The following is a 16145-nucleotide window of genomic DNA, read 5'->3' on the forward strand; positions in this document are numbered from 1 at the left end:
TACATGTTCTTGATGTTGTTGTGTTCTTTGTTATCTGCCATGGCATTGAAAAGGCCAGAGATGTGTCCCTGTACCTAGTGTAAGCAAGCATTAAAAGTGAGTAGTTGTGAAGCTTGTGTATCTTCTGACAAAGCTATGTGGCTTTACTGTCTTGCTTCAGCTGCTAAATGGCACTCAAAGAATTGGTGTGTCTGTATTTGGGTGAAGTTTGATAAAAATGAGGCTGCCTCATTGGTGTCATGTGTGACTTTACCGTGTACCAGCCCGTTCTGCAGACTCTTGTCATGTATGGTATGAAGCTCAAGTAGAGTTGCAGACATCCATTGTAGATTCATTATTTTTATAAAGAGGGAAGTACTTAAGGCTGACTGATACTATGCTTCCATCTCTTGTAATAGCAGCGTCTGTACAAAATACATTGGTCCAAAGGAACATCAGTGTACAGCCGTGCCATGGCCTTAAGTCTGTTCTTGCACCCAAGCAATCAGAAGTGACTGCAACATGCAACCTCTTTAATTCAAATGCTCATTCACATTGAATTAGCAATGCTGCCGTGGTGTTCACCTGGGCATGTTCTTGAGCGAACAGAGGGAGAGCAGCTATTGCCCTCATCACGTTCTGAATAATGATCTCAATCTGGTCCCTCTACTTCAGTGAGGGCCAGTAAAACTGAGCCTGATAAATAATATGTGGCTGGAGTACAGACCAAACAGCATTACTGGCTATTTCGGTACAATCTTCTCCACATTTAGATGCAATCCTTCGTATAAGGTGGAAGGTTGACATTGGTGTCTTCTTTATTTTGCCTAGCCAATTTGATCTTGTTCCGGATTGACGAACATAGAGACCAAGGATCCGTACTTCTATTTCTTGTAACAAGGACCAGTGCCGGTAGCCAGGAATATATTGGTGCATGTGTTGGGGGGGGGGGGGGGTGAGCATTGTCTGCACATTGTCCTATGCCAGGTAAACAGACATGTTGGGTTCGGGGGCAAGGAGTTACGTTCCCGGTGTAGAGCATGCTGCAAAGCAATGCCGGTCTAGCCTGGTGTGGTTGGAAACGCCTTTCTCAAACTAATTGCCAATAATTGTTAGAAAGCTATATTGTGGCTACTTTTCCTTGCAGCAAAGTGTGTATTGTCCAAAATGAGTGATGCACGAATGATGGATGTCGCTGCACCTATTGCTGCCTGCAAATGTGAGCCACCATTCAGGAGCACAGCAGTACTGGACGGTAGTGCTAGTAAATTTACATAATTAGCAAGGCTTCAATATGCATACCCTGGAGTTAAATGTCAATATTGATTAAAATGGCTGTGACACATGAGTAGGCTTTGTTTTTTGTGGCCATTATCTGGCTTTCGCGCACCCCCTGGATGGGCTGTATTATTCTTGCATCCCTCTGACAACAAACATTTGCTTGTGAGTACTTCTTGCTACCTTTATTACTGATTTCTTTTCTTGATACTCAGATCCCTGTCTTTGCAATGTGGCCTCTGGCTGTTTATGTTCTTAGGAATGCAGACTTGTATGATGTTAACATATCTGAAAAGAAGCAGTATACACACTGAATACTTGAATGATAGAAAGCCACTGCTGTAAAATTAATGGTCAATCTCGGAAAGGGTCACCTGAATTGGCCACAATGAATAATTTACTGAAGCTATAAAAGCTGCTTTTCTGAATAAATTTTCCAAGACAAATACAGCAATATGCATGTCATGTTTGACGAGAATTCACAATTACCTGAAGCATATTTGCTTTGAGAATTAGTCCCAGGTGCCACAAGCACACTTGATGCAGAAGCTTGAAAGCAGTACAGTGACAGCCACACACCTCTACCACGTGGAATAAAAAAAATCCCAGACGGTAGCACACTACTCACCCAGTTAAAAAAAAAAACACATGTTGTCATTTATTGAAATTGCTCTTTATTTTTAAAAGTTCAATTCAGAACAAGTTACTACAGAGTGTATTAATGTTTATGTTGGTTTCCATATTACATACCCCTCTGTGGCAACAAAATGCTGCACATACGCAATCAGTCATGCATGCCCTCCTACAAAGAGTGAAATGGAATCTGAGTGAATCAAGTGACATGTGGCTCATTTGTAGTTGTAGGTAAACTTGATGGCTGATAGCACTAAGGGCAAGTAATAGTAGTATAAAGTTTATTTCTCTTAGTGGTTTGGGCGGTCGGTGCGTCCCTCAGTCCAGGGCTCCACTGATCTCTGTGGTTTGCTGGGCTTGATCGAGAAGAGCTCTCTGGCTCTCTACATCTTCACTAGCAAGCCAAACATCCCAGTGCCTGTTACTTGGCACTTACGCCATAAGGGGCGAATTGGAATTTGGAGGCTGTAGTTTATACGTTCATGTTACGTGGGCAAGAGTTGGCAGCTCCTCGCACCAAGAACACATACTTTCATAGAATGCAGGGTGTACCTTAGTGAGTATTTGTAGGTGTAAATATGTGTTAGTCTGTACACAGTGCGAATCCCTGGCCTGTTCTTTCATAAGGTTGGAGTGCGGGCGGCTGTATTTTTGTCTCTCCTTTTCCTGGTTTTCGAAGTGTCGTGTGGGTCAATGGGAGTTCCTTGAAAGGACTGACTAGTGCTCGGATGCTTATTGCTCGAGCAGTTCGGTCCACCCTCTCATTTTCCTCGAGTCCAGAGTGCGCCGGGCACCAAATTACCACCTGGTGCAATTCTGTGAATTTTGTATGGGACGGTACCCGTCATGCACGAACAGCATGCTGCCTTAGAGTCCATCATGGCCAATGCAGATTGTTTCTTTTGCTTCTGCATCTCGAAAGGCCAGCGCTATGGCTGCTGCCTCCACGGTGCAGGTTAAAGGGTTCCGAATGGAAGTTGTTATCCCTGTGGACCAATTGAAGGCCACTATTTTGAATTTGTCTGTTGCCACTCTACATGCATCTGTGTAGTATACGTCTGGATTTCTTTCACATTTCTTTTGTAAAGCCTTTGATTGCGCTTTTCTTCTGCTTTGGTGGTGTTCCGTGCTCATATTCTTTGGGATTCGTGAAACTAGAATTTCCTCTCTTGTTTGTCTGGGTAGCAAAACTGTTTTTTCTCAGCCATACTGCGCTATCAGGGGATATCCTGCCTTTTGTAACAGAGCCTTTCCTTGTTTTGTAGAATTCAGATGTTCTCTCTGAGGCATCATGACCACATGCCGTGTCATGTTCTTCATATGTGTTGTGAATACCAAGAGCCTCCAGCTTTTTGGCACATGTGTTTTTGGGAGCCCTAGCTGCCCTGATGATGGAGCTCACTTTAGACATTTCAGCCTTATTTAGTTTTTGAAAGGGGAGGCTATAGGTCACCCTGCTAATAATTAATGCTCGCACAAGTCAGACTGCCTCCGCTTCTTTGAAGCCTCTTTTTTGTTTTGTGACTCTGTGGATCATTTGTGCCACATTCCTTGTTCTTTGTCTTAATGTTTCTAGCATGTGTGATGCCCTGCTGTTGTCTTGGTACAAAAACTCAGAATACATTCAGGTATGTGGACACCAAGGGCAAGAAACAAGGAAGGAAATTGATATTGGCTGGGTGGTTTCTTTTGATGCAGTGAAACGTAACTAAAGTCCAAGTATGCATTCACACGACATCTGCACTTGAACACGTTACTAAAATACATCAAAGCCTGACCAAGCAAACAAATTCGCAGGCCTATTTGAATTTATTCCATTTGTCCTTTTCAGCACTGGTCAAACGTGCAATACATGACTATGAAAACACAGTTAGTGTCTGTATACAAAAAAAAAAGAAATTGTAGGCTGTAACTGCCTGAAACTGTGATTTCTAATGCACAAACCTTTGTGCATAGACAACTTGATACAAGGAAGTGCTGGTACAGATTTCCCAGTGAAAATGCATGCAGTTTGAAGTTTATTTCACAAAACTGACAAAATGAACGTAATTGTGTGCACACACTGCGTGCCTCCATTTAACACAGAAACAGGCTGGCTGTTCGCATTGTTCATGCTGCATAACAGTAATTTGCCGCCTTAAAAATAATGTTGCTGTGACGCAAATCGCTCCCAGTTGAAAAAGACAACAGAAGTTCCTGTCACAACTACGGAAATTTCTGTTGTACGACAGAAGTTCCTGATGTTTCTGTAGTTGCGACAGACATTTCTGACATTATGACAGAAATTCTGATGTCCCAACAGAATCATCCTGTCGTGAACACCAAGAGTTCTGAAGTCGCAACAGCAACTTTCTATCGCAACAGCGATTCTGACGTCGCAACAGGAACTTTCTGTCGGGACTACACATTTTCGGTCGTGCCGTTAGAAATGTGCCACTTTCTGTCGCCGCGACATGATTTCTGACGCCGCGACAGAAGCGCTTTCAGTCGCGACGCTTTAAAATTGTATGTCAATTTCGCATCGGTGGTGTACCCTGTACTTTTCTCTTGCGCGGTATTTAATCGTGCTTCTCTGAAGCCGGCAATGCTGATAGCACAGACACCGGTATTAAAGTCGAAGTGGCCAATTGTTATAATTGTGCCGTGACGACGAAGCACCATAAATGCCCTACCGGCCTCCTCAAAATCGGCCGCTGATGAAAATCATATCATCTGCGGGAATGGCTGCGTATCCGTTTTGTGTTATTTGGTAAGATGTGGCACACAGGCCTGTGGACTTACGTGTGCCGTTACACTGACACAGTTAACTTCCCAGAAATATTGCATAAGCTTTTACAAAGCGAAAAAGAAGTTTTGGGTTGTTCCACAAAGTTGCGTGAAAAGCTGTCTCGCTCGGGTCTCATTATTCTGGTACAGCGCTGCCGAGAGATGCCAGTATGCTGTCAGAATGAACAATCATCCACGAATGTTTATGTAGCTATCTTGCATTGAACACAGAATTATATGCGCGCTCAAAAGTGCAGAGCGAGAGACAACTGTCGAAATTAGCAGTAACAACCTAACAGTGTCCCTGGTCACCGTTGTCTATTTCTGTATTTCTTATTTAATATGGATATCCTACAGCAAAATCGATGTTCTAGCACTACACAATGTACCTGTCGATGGTAAGAACACTTTTACTGTTCTAGAGATGCGGCAGTTGACGCGGTGGAATGAAAGCGCCTGTTCACTCTTAAAATGCAAATATAAACATAAACGCAAAGTCTTTATGTAGCTGAAATATGCACCAACGCGCATATTCGGCGTGGCGTAGTGGTAAGATGCTGGGCTCGGGATGCCTCAGTCCGGAGTTCGAATCCCCTGCAGGGAGATTTTTTCTCCTTTATTTTTTTTTTCTTTTTCTACAAACAAATTTACATAGCCTTAAAGAGGTCTCTGTCAATTTTTAATTGAATATTGATCAAGAACTACAGGACGTCACACTACGGACAACAGAACGACAGACTAAAATTTCCTGTTGTGTTTTTCAAGTGGGCTGTCACAACCTATATCGACACTTAAGGCGAAGTGGTTATCAAACACACCTGATGACGAAACTATGACTACGCGGTGGCCGATCACCGCCGTGCTGCGCAGTGGGGCAGGTAGCTTTCTTGTGAGGTTCCACACTACACGAAACACTCTCCGACGGCCGCCAAAATTACCTCGTAAGCACGCATATAGACACACACGCAGAACTACGATGAGCAAAACAGGTGCCGTCACCGGCGCCGACGACGGTGGCGCTTTGCGAGCTTTGCCTTCAGTTTCACTTTTAGTTGATGGGAAGACGAACAGAAGCGAGGACATTCTGCGGCCTAAGCCGTCGAAGTTTTGCATGGTCTCGCTTCCAAAGACAGCTCGTCAGATGCCGACCGGGGGTTCTGGCAGCGCGACAGGACATTGTGGTCGACGAGACGAACAAAGCGTCTATTATATCGCCCTAGATAACTTGGCTTGCACTCCGGAAATGTATAAATTTGCAGAAAGAAAAAAAAAAGAAGAACCACTTGGACAATATATCTCTCCTTTCTCGTTTCTTCTCACAGATGTGTAAAAGAAAAGAAAATAACGCATAAAATAAGAAACAGAACTCCGTTTACGCTAAAGGGAGGCCTGTATCTTCTAAACTCCCTCTTAAAAAGGATGTAGAATTGAGGTTCTGTCTCCTTCTTTCATCCGCATTTTGCGAGGGAGAGAAATGGAGGACGCTGAGCATTTCTACACCACTCTAAGGGAGCACGGTTTTCAGGCACGTAGTCTCAAGGGAGGTCACATCCCTTAAAATGCCTTTTTCGGCTCATTTCCGTTTACAGTGTACAGAATGTGGGCAAAGAAAGCTTCCACACTTTAATCGACTGCGAATGCAAGAAGTGGTGAATTGGTGCCGGTAAAATGGAAAGTTAATGCACGAAATTCGTTGACATGTATTTCTTAAATATGATGATAACATCGAAAAATATCATTCCCACAAACGCACAGCAGAGCTGTAGACACAAGAAAGGTACTGTGCAGCACATCACATAACTTCCTTTCCCGTCCTAGTTAGTTACCTTTTTACGGGAACCCGCCCTGACTTTCCTGGCCGTGGCTACTAGGTGCTGCTGCTGATTTGCCAAACACTTCAAACAACTAACTACTTGAGGTGATCGCCGAGTGTTACGCATTGTGTAACACGGGAGTGCGTAAACACATGCGCGCGCGCCCCATATTAGGTTACTCCAAAGAGGCCACAATGAAACTTGCAAATCTGTAGCATTCGGCAAACCACTTCAGAAAAAACTTGCTTCGCATAGATTCAAAGACGCTTGTTGCATCTGCACAATTTTCTTTGGCAACATGCAAAGTGCGTTTTCAGCGCGTGATTCTGACGACCACTCACCTCAGCGAACAGGATGTACTTCATCCAGTGTTTGTACTGCGGAGGAAGACCGCGATCAATTTCCTCGTTTCTCACAGCTCCGAGTTCCTGGAAATACACGTTAAACATGAGTTCTCCCTGCCTATTAAAGCGCCCCTTATCTATGTGTAACGCCAGTACAATGAATTAGTGCCTGTGATAACAAAACTTTCAAAAGAACTCGTGACAGCGCTTCTCGTAGAGCCCTCAGTGCGAGATTAGGCGCAGAATATCCCAAACACAAAAGTCCTATAAATACAGTTATGTACGCCAGCTTCACTGCCAGTGGCGTTCTCGAAAATATTTGCGCAGTTTGTAATCACTCGGCCTCGTGCATTGTCCATGCATAAACACAGCCATACCACCTTCGGGCACGAGATTAAATCTGCTATAGCTTCAATAAATGAAGTTCATAAATATATATATATATATATATATTAGTTTCGTTCATTTACACATGCGGCACTTCCATACAGTTTTGCTACAAAAATTAAGACAGTTACCTCAGGCACTGCACTCTTTCTGCTACCATGAGAATGATGGTTAATACACGGATTTGTCTGATCTTCCTGCGGGTAGCTTAAAGTCTGTTTCACTTGCCGCGACTGGAGCTAAAGAAAAAGAAAGCAGTGCACCGACGCTCGTGGCAAAGCAATTTTTTTGAGGTCTCACTTCAAACGAGTGCGTTTTTAACAATGCGGCTGGTGCAGCGCCCAGGGTTGCTTGCTGGCATATGTTGCGGCATACGCCGTATAATTTTTTTAATGTAACGAAAAAAGATGTGTGTCACGATATGATTTGCCTGTGTTTAGTAGGGGCAAACATTATGCATATTTGGTTATTTAAAAATGCTTCGACGCTTAAACTTGTTTTGGAGCGCACAGCAGCAGTTCCTGAAGTTCAATTCTAGGAGACATGACGGACGTAAACAGCTGTTGGCAGCTGGTCGTTCAGCGGTTGCGCTGTCTCGCTTGCCCATCCGTGTCATTCAGCCTGCGCTACAACAAAATTAAGAAAGGACGCTTAATCCAGTTAATCGACCTGCTGCCGCGTTTGCAAATCCATGGCGCACGCAAGACAAGCCACCCATATATCCATACTTATGACCTGTGCAGTATTCGGAATTCGACAGCAGCGAAGTCATCATGTCAGGGCAGAAAGCCTCGCACTTCTCGTGCTTAGCGTCAGCTTCTGAAGAACTGCTGTGTTTATATTGCTCGTAATTCCGCACAAGCGGTGTCTGCTCCTCGCCATATTCTTGCAGAAAATTTCACAGCAAGCACAAGCACGAAAGCTCACGTCTGCCTCTGAAGGAAGCCTCACATGACCTGCGTGTGATTACTGAACTTGCAGTAGAATTTGTATTGTGTACTTCAACCTTAGCGCAGACCTGGTTCGTCCATCACGGCGCGCTTGCTGTGATTATGTGTAGAAGGAAAATGTGCATACTACAATAGGCGTATAAGCCGACACCGCGAAATTTATTTAGAAGCTGCAGTCACTTGAGTACGTAGCATCATAGCATTCTAACAGACATGAGTGTCATGTACTTTTTTAGGAGACCATACTAATTATTTAAGACATATTAAACAGTTTGCCCAAGTACAGACTGAACGTATTTGAGTGGTCGAGTGGTGCGCTGTATAACGAAACAGCATCCGTGCAACAGCTACCTCGAGGTAATTGCTAGGTTCAACCTATATTTCTCCTGCTGCCCATGAACCCGGCAAGCGGCACGATCATACTTGGGCCCATTGCAGTGTTGCCCTGTGCTTTTTATTAGATGGCGGCCAACTCGGCCGAAATGTGATTCCATCTCTACAGGTATTTAGCATTCGTGTGTATCTTATTAGCGCACAAGCTTGTCTTATGTTCTGATTGTTGAAGTTGCAGTGATGTAAGCATTTCTTAAATATTTTGCACCACAGTCATTATTTAATTTTTGAATATATTGCGCAACAGTCCTTATTTAATTTTGTGTTTAAATTGTAACGAAAAAAAGCCCACGCACAAGACCAGCCAGATCGCCAATAGGATGCCTGCAGTGCAACCATTGAGCCAGCCGGATCACCAGTGCTTGTCACGACAGAGAGCCACTCGGCCATCCACAGTTCCTGCTCGTCTGACTTCTCGATTACGCTTGACGCTACGACTTGAACTGTTGAATACACCCTTTTACAATTGGTGGAATTGCGGGTTCTACAAGAAAATCTCCACCCTGGAACTACAGTCTCGGACTCTGCCACCAGTGATGACTGACTATATCTAGCAGACGTTGAAGCCACCGTTCGTGGCCTTCTCTGGCGCTCCTCGGCACAGAGATCCAGTGGTGTTTAGCGGTACGGATGAACATGACGTCAACGACTGGCTGTCTTCATAAGAACGGGTGTGCTTGCACATTCGATGGGAGGGCACAATGAAGTTGAAAAACGTCATTTTCCTCCTTACAGGCGTGACTCACCTGTGGTATAAAAATCACAAAGCCGACTTTCAGTACCGGTCAGCGTTGAAGACCACTTTTGCTGAATTTTTCGGTCACCCCGCCGTCCGCACCTTGCACGCCAAGCAGCGGCTAGGCTGCAGCGCCCAACAACCAGGTGAAACATTCAGCAGTTACACTGAAGCGGTTTCAGATCTGTGCAAACTCGTGCATACTTCTATGCTCAAAAATGACAACGTCAAACATATATTAATGGGTATCGCCGATTCCATTTTTCAAATTTTGATCGCCAAGAGTACGCGTGCCGTACCAGAGCGCATAAACTTGTGCCAAAGTTACGACGACTTGAGGAGACAGCGAGATTTGACCAGGCGCCCCACACTGAAGGACGAGGCCCTCTTTTCCCATGGCCGTCCTCTCTGGTCACACCCCCTGCTCAAAAAGGTTCAAGCACTCGTGCGGGACGAAATTGCATGACAGCTTTCCCTAATAGCCTTTCCTGAGCTGCCCCAACGGAGGCCGCTGAACGACCGCCTGCTACACAGCTTGCCCGACACTCCGGTGGTTATTGATGTAGCTGAGGCTCTACCAATGCAGCATCACCAGTACCCTATCGCCGCTCCTCCCACTCACGCATCCGTCGCCGCGCAGCCTCCTCGCCAACCACTCGTTTCGGTACATGCATGGCCGCTGCCAACCCTACATAATCTTGTAGATCGACCTGCCCCCGCGTTTGGAAATGCTTGGCGGACGTGAGACAACAGGCCCATATATTATTCCTGCGCTATAGCTGGACATATTGCACGACACTGCCACCGCCGCGGGCTTCACTCTAATGGCTTTGTGCGGACACCTCCCTACGCCAACAAGCAAGATATACACGATGATTTTAGCCAGCAGTTGAGCACGCCACCAGCCGAGCGCCCGTTACTTGCAGGTCCTTCACCTCCCCGGCATCGCCACTCGTTGTGTCGCATGGGTCGACGCCCTTCGCCCATGCAAGATGAAAACTAAGCGCCGTAGTTCAGGAGGCAGAAACTACGTCGACATAAATCTGTACAAGCCCTTACTGCCAGCTTCAAGCGTTGTCGACCTTACTGTTCACGGAAAGTGGCGCTACTTGATACTGGAGCAGCCATGTCTGTACTAAATGAACGCCTCTTTGCGCTCTGCGAAAAGTTGCGACGACCCTTTCTGCGTTTTCTCTCCGCACTGTAGACGCCCAGCCAGTCCGCACTTCAGTACAATACAGGGAAAGAGTCGGTATTTAGCGGTGTTTTCGACATTGTCAAGTTTGTGGTTCTGCCGTCCTGTTCTCATGACGTTACTTGGCTAGGACTTTCTCTCACCAAATGACGCCGTTATCGAATGTGCATGTTTTGAAGTCGAACTATCGCCTCTGTGTGATGGGCCCCTCGCCGGCGCCACTTCTCTTTCCTCTAAGCAGGTCTTTCGGGAAGGCATCGCAATAAGTCCGTACTATATTGCCGTTCCCATTTTCTGAGCCAATGCCCCCGAAGGCTCTCTCCTCTTCACCCCTTCGGAACTCTTCCTAAACCACCAAGATGTTCCCCTCCATTTCGCCTCGCTTCAAATGTCAGCTGGTTTCAGCTGCACAGTTGTCTGCAAGCCACTTCCTACAAGACTGAAGGCTCTCTTTGGTGAAGCAGTTGACCATGGTAAACCCCTTGATGACATTATTATTACCGACGTGCCGGATGCTTCGTATGCAGAGATCACTGACTTTTGTTCACTTTCCACTTCTGATCCGCCATCACCTGTGGCATTCACTCCTTTCATTGCCTATGACCTTACTTGCGAGAAATCCTCCCAGCATCTTTGTCTGCTTGCCCACTCTTGTTCTTCTTTTGACGTCGCTCAGACTACTCTGGGCCACACGTCGACCATCAGCTACCACATCGACACCATCTCCTACGCGCCATTGCAGAAGCGTCCACACTGTGTCTCAGTCAAGAAGCGGCATGCCATCAGTGACCACGTCGACGGCATGCTTTAGCGCAGCGTCATTCGGCCTTCCTATAGTCCGTGGGCATCACCGATGGTTCTCGTCAGAAAAAAAGATGTTTTCCCTTGGTTCTGCGTTGATTATCGCCGTCTTGATAAGATAACACGAAAATACGTGTTACATCTACCACGCAACGATGACGCTCTGGACACCTTGGAAGGCGCTGAATTCTCTTCGTTGGATTTAAGCTCAAGATACTGGCAGGCCCCGACGACAGTAGTCGATTGCCCTAAAGCGGCATTCATTACTCTACATGGTTTCTACGAATTTAGCGTGATGCCATTTGGACTATGCAATACGCCTGCAGCGTTTCCACGAATGCTGGACAATATCTTGCATGGCCAAAAATGGAGCACGTGTTTGTGCTATCCCAGCTGCATTGTTGGGTTCTCCCTAATTTCAACACACATCTCTCCGCCTTTAAGCAGGTGGTGATTTCCTGTACCAACGCAGGCTTGCAATATGAGTCAGAGCAAGCTCGGCTGACTAGACGTTCGGTGGGAATGAGTCAGAGTCAGCGCGGATGATTGGAATTGTGGAGAATATGAGTCAGTTCCAGCTTGGCTGATTCGAATTTTCAAAAATATGAGTCAGAGCAAGCGCCGCTGATTCGAAGGTTGGGGAATATGAGTAATAGCAAGCTCGGCTGAGTAGCATTTTGGTGAATATGAGTCAGAGCTAGCTAGGCTTATTCAAATTTTGGGGAATATGACTCAGAGCAAGGTTGGCTGAGCGAACTTTTGGAGAATATGGGTCATAGCAAGCTCGGCTGAGTAGATTTTTGATGAATATGAGTAAGAGCCAGCTAGGCTTATTCCAATTTTGAGGTGTATGAGCCAGAGCAAGCTATGCTGAGTAAGCTCTTGATGAATATGAGTCAGAGGCAGCTCCACTGATTCGAATTTTGGACAATATGAGTCAAAGCAAGCTCGGCTAAATAGAATTTTTGTACATATTACTGAAGGTAAGGTCGGCTGAGTAGACTTTGAGCATATATGAGTAATAGGCAGCTGCGCTGATTCCAATTTTGGGGAATATGAGTCAGAGCAAGCTCGGCTGAGTAGACTGTTTCGGAATATGAGTCCATAGCAAGCTCGCCTAGTAGACTTTTCATGAATATGGGTCAGAGCCAGCACGACTGATTCGAATTTTGGAGACCATGAGTCAGTGCCAGCTTGGCTGATTCAAATTTTCGAAAATATGAGTCGGAGCAAGGTCGGCTGATTCGGATTTCGGTGAATATGAGTCAGAGCCAGCTCAGCTGATTCAAATTTTGGGCACTATGAGTGAGCGCAAGCTCAGATGAGTAAACTTTTGGTGAATATGAGTCAGAGTTAGCCCGGCACAGAAGACTTTTGGTGAATATGAGCCAGAGCAAGCTCGGCTAATTCAAATTTTGGAGAATATGAGACAGAGCAAGCTTGGCTGAGTAGACTTATCGTGGATGAGTCAGGGCCAGCTCGGATAGTTCCAATTTTGGGGAATATGAGTCAGAGCAAGCTCGACTGAGTAGACATTTGGTGAATACGAGTCAGAGCCAGCTCGGCTGATACAAATTCTGGGGAATGTGAGTCAGAGGAAGCTCGGCTGAGTAGACTTTTGGTGAATATGAGTCAGAGCCAGCTAGGCTTATTAGAATTTTGGTGAATATGAGTCAGACCAAGCTCACTTTTAGTGAATAGGAGTCAGAGCCAGCGCGGCTGATGCGAATTTTGGAGAATATTATTCGGAGCAAGTTCGGCTGAGTAGACTTTTTGGTTAATATGAGTAGGATCAATCTCGGCTGAGTAGAATTTTGATGAATATGAATCATGTCAAGCTTGGCTGAGTGAAAATATGGCTGAGCTTGAGTCCGTGTGAGTTAGGCTGGGTAGAATTGTGCGGAGTCTACAAACACCTGCCGTTAAATCGCACCCTAGAATACATTAATAAGCAGCTGCAGCTCACAATCTATGAGGAACAAGATTCAGATGCACAAATCTGATGGTTTCTTTGTATAACTTGCAAGTTGCGTGATCCTTACTTTATAGAGGCCGTAATGACGGGATGTGGTTATGAGTTTATTCAATAATACGTGTAATTGAGCACCCAATAGGAGCTTTACCGCTGTCTTGTGTTGCACGGCCTGTGCCTTGTGATACGCCTGCGCAGCTTGTTCAGCTGTGGACATACAATAACCACCCTTACATGAAAAGAAGATGCTATCATTCCTCGGAAAGAATGCAACCGGCTGGCTTCACTGCAGAATTTTTATTTGCTTTTGTTTCTTGTGTTATCTACTGCTTATAAAAACAACGTGTTCGCCTGCTCTCCACATTGTTCCAAATGTTTTACACGAGGTAGAAAGAGAGAAGCAAGGAAAGGCGGGGATGTTTGCGGCGAGTAGTACAATGTTACATTTAATGTTGTTTAAAAATGTTACGACCATCATAAACAAAAGATATTCAATGCCCTGAAGTAAGTGCAATATGTAATAACCTCTTAAAATGAGGGTACATACAGGTGCAGTGAGGATAAAAACTCTGCATCACAATCAAGATTTATTGTTTTCTTTGTCGGAAGAAAAGATAAATAACGAAAAAGAGATAAAACTCTTTAAATGATGCTTATGGCTGGCACCTGCAACTGCGATTTCCGATGCATGCGAGTGATATTGCACTTCCGGCGTGATGAAAATCGCAGCATGGGAAACAGGCATCACTTAGGTCGTTTTTGCTGCTTTGTTTACTACTCGTTATGGTCATAAATTTAGAAGCACTCATGACTTTCTAAATTAATCACGCGCACTGGTTTCTGCGCGCATGCTTAGTCTTTGTGAATTGCTGCATTCATATCCCAATATGTTGCTGCAAAAACACAAAGTCGTTTCCAGACGGAGAGACGAAGTTTAGGCAAATCCATGTACTCTACCAATCGCTACGACGCTTATCGACCACTGTGCCTGAATCTCCCGTAAACACTAGGGCCACAATTCCTTGTAGTAATTATTCTGATAAATATATCTGCCATTGGGCTACTGACAACCAAAAAGCAAGAACCTCAAGCAGTTCCGAACGAGAAAGATGCCAATTAGACATAAGGCAAAGAATTGAACGTGTACATATTGTGCTTTCTGATTTCCTCAACCCCTTTCTCTTTGAATATTTATTTCCCTGTGAAAGAAATTTCGAAATATTGAACCCTACTTGAGGTCAGATATACTTAGATCAACAACATTTTCTTATGAAACGCATAGTAGCGATTTCATGAGCAATTGTCGCGTATCGAATATGAAACCCCCTGGGGTTGCTGGTATACTATATGACCACACAGAAAAGCGTTCAAATTCTGAAAACCTGCCAGAACTATCTATCATTGGAAAAAAGCTTGAAACTTGGATGCAAAACTGAAACGCATTTCTCGCTGTTTCATCTAGGCCTAGTTTCCTTGAAATTTGACGACGCCATCTGTCATTGACGAATTGGTAGCCTCAATATCTAGGTCACCACTTTGGGAGGGCTTATATTATATGAAAATCTAATTTGTGTGGTGTTTGAGACTGCTGCAAGCCAGAAGCATACCTTCTTTCTATTTGTACGTGAGTTCTCAGTTGCCTGAGTAATCAGCCGTTGTAGCAGAGCAGGCCCTAAAGTAAATATGTCGTTGCCCTGCTAACATTGATCTTCTGGTATATTCATTATTGCAATGATGCTAAGATCTGGTACAGCCTGTAAAAGCATAATATTTTGCCACCAAGTTAGAGCTTTTGTGTGCAAACAAGTGTTTTCACTCTTCTAACAGGTAGCTTGTAACTGCATGATGTATCATATATGATACCATAAATAATGCTTGACTTAATAAAAAACCTGGATGTCTTCCTCTTTTGAAACATTCCAATAGGCTAACAAACAGCAACGAGACACCCTGGTATTTATGCGTGCTCATTTCGTAGGCAAAATTGTTGAATACTTATTTCTTAATTAACTTTCCGCGTGTTGTACGACGAGCTGCCGTCATACATTCGTCAAGAAAAATTTACTCAGGCGCTATTTGCATAGTTGTGATGATTGTGTAGTTCATCACACATGACACAGACTGCGAGTAAATACGCAAGATTTTCTTTCCCTTTGAGCTTATTAAGCTCGGAGCAGTTGTTCTATGCTCATTACACAGGATATACATGCGGTAAAGGGCTACAACAACATTTTCGGCTGAAGCTAGCCCCGCAACCTCACCGTTGTTGAAGCATGTGCATTTGTAATGGATGCATTTGAAGCTTTCTCCCTTTATTCTTTAGAAATGTTCAAATATTGCCATGAGCTGAAATTAAAGGTGCCATATTATTTCACTCTTGCGCAATGCATTCCAAAACGCCCTAATGGTTTCGGAGGCTCAATTTGGCAGCATAAGACCAGAGAAAAAATCCTAGCAACAAACTCACACTTGTGCATTTGTCACACGTAAGATGTTCTATAATCTCGTTAGTCAACAAGTAACGGTAACCTCTAATTATGTTTTCCGTGCAGACGAACAAAACGTGTTAAGACTTACCGTGTCAAGAATATGGAAGAACCACCTGCTCGCCAGCATTTCTGCCCAAACCCAGCTGTGATCCTTTTAACCGACACACGAAAGAACAAACAATGTAAAGTAAGCATGCGGTTATGTTCACTTTGGTCGATGGTACATAACTATTTGTGAAATATCAGCTCCAGAACGAGACAAAGAGGACAAGAAGCAGACACACTCAAGCCCACCCACCGTGGTTGCTTAGTGGCTATGGGGTTGGGCTGCTAAATACGAGGTCACGGGATCGAATCCCAGCCATTCTGGTCGCATACCGATGGGGGCGAAATGCGAAAACACCTGCG

General features: G+C 44.7%; 1 long non-coding RNA gene across 1 annotated transcript in view; it reads right to left on the reverse strand.

Moving 5' to 3' along the window:
• The window catches only part of LOC129385930 (uncharacterized), a 59994-nt gene extending 44109 nt beyond the window's left edge, over positions 1 to 15885 (reverse strand). Inside the window, exons 1-2 of the long non-coding RNA XR_008613400.1 lie at positions 15826 to 15885; positions 6812 to 6898 (exon numbers count right to left, since the gene is read on the reverse strand). This is a non-coding gene — a long non-coding RNA (uncharacterized lncRNA). The remainder of the gene's footprint in view (positions 1 to 6811; positions 6899 to 15825) is intronic.
• Positions 15886 to 16145: the final 260 nt, after the last annotated feature.

Source organism: Dermacentor andersoni, chromosome 7 (genome assembly GCF_023375885.2).
Source record: "Dermacentor andersoni chromosome 7, qqDerAnde1_hic_scaffold, whole genome shotgun sequence".
In the NCBI taxonomy this organism is placed as follows: domain Eukaryota; kingdom Metazoa; phylum Arthropoda; class Arachnida; order Ixodida; family Ixodidae; genus Dermacentor; species Dermacentor andersoni.